General features: G+C 41.4%; 1 long non-coding RNA gene across 1 annotated transcript; it reads left to right on the plus strand.

The window, feature by feature from the left end:
- Window positions 1-223: 223 nt before the first annotated feature.
- Window positions 224-890, plus strand: LOC130285039 (uncharacterized). The gene is made up of 3 exons (XR_008847227.1): window positions 224-388; window positions 534-644; window positions 764-890. It is a non-coding gene; the product is annotated as an uncharacterized LOC130285039 (long non-coding RNA).
- Window positions 891-1,431: the final 541 nt, after the last annotated feature.

Consider the following 1,431-nt stretch of genomic DNA (forward strand, 5'->3'; position numbering starts at 1 on the left):
GAATAAATACACGTTTGCTTATCCCTGGAGTGCTGCGTCTTTTGGTTGGATATCTGGAGGAACCCTGATTGGTTTTCTGGACGCTGGCACCTACTGCATTTTAAAAAAAAATATTGGGGGGGATAGTGCTGCATATTTGGTATATATATATCGGAACTTGTCCTCCTCTGCTACCTGTAGTGACGTCACTGGCAGAGACCGTGAACTTATCGGAATTTACCGGAATCCAGCGGGAAAGACAACGGTCGAGACGCCGCTGGCCAGGGCTGTCTCCCGTTCCCTCCCGAAAATCCACACAGCAAATAACCTGCTTACTGCGACTTTCTCCCCGGACATCAAGCGGCAAGCATGCACTGCCGGAGCAACCATTCTACAGAGGAAAACTCAGGTACATTTATACTTACTGCAGCACGTAATGTACCCGAGCTAATTTCTTTCAAAAAAACTTGAGAAGTTATATCATTGTCCACAACTTCTTTAATATTGCTTATCCTCTATTGCTAATACCCTTATTGTCCTTACCTCACCCACAGCAATCTTGCACCCTGTGGTCTGCCTGCAGCACGTTGCACCTTACCTGCAGCACATCGCACTTTACTGTTAGACTCCTACCAACCAATGAACACACTCATCTTGAATTACAGGTACTGATCTAACTACCATTCATAGAGCTTATAGTAGCTATATAGTATCAGTGGATATCTAACTACATACTCTCTCTCTCTCTCATATATATATATATATATATATATCTTTTTTACAGCACGATACCACTCATCGTAATTCTACGTATCACACCTAATCCACTCCAGATTGGTCGCTATTCCCCAGGTGACCTTTGTGTATATCCCCGTCAAGAGCTTACGCCGTACTGACAGCTGATTGGCTACTAATATTTAGCCACACCCTTCTTTAGCCTTATTGGCTGTTCACGCATCAAAACCCCTCTTTTAAACATAGATTTGTTTTTAAACATGTCATGCGAATTCATGCCCTTTTTCATTACTATTTTCTAACTAAACATAGTTTCCATCCATTTATTTAAATCTTATTCTAACAATATCTGATACCGTATCTGTTTGACGCACTCCAAGCCTCCCTATGGGATACGCTGCCCTGCGCCTCAAGCCTCTTTTCGGGACCATTTCCCAACAAGACAGACACTCCAATAAGTATATTTTAGCATATATTTTAGCACATATGTGTATATACACCCTTTGTCATAATCTGCATATTCATAGTTTCTTTGTATTTTAATGTATTTGAATGCGTTATACGCTCTGTAATGGTAATGTTCCCTGATTCAGTTCCGGGGTGAACATACGCCCCCTGACCTTGAACATTGGTTTGGCGCTTTTTTCACTGCTTATTTAAAGGTTCATGTCTATCATCTTCTATACATTTGCAATCTGAAGAAGGGATATGCTAATC

This window comes from Hyla sarda, chromosome 8 (assembly GCF_029499605.1).
Source record: "Hyla sarda isolate aHylSar1 chromosome 8, aHylSar1.hap1, whole genome shotgun sequence".
In the NCBI taxonomy this organism is placed as follows: Eukaryota; Metazoa; Chordata; class Amphibia; order Anura; family Hylidae; genus Hyla; species Hyla sarda.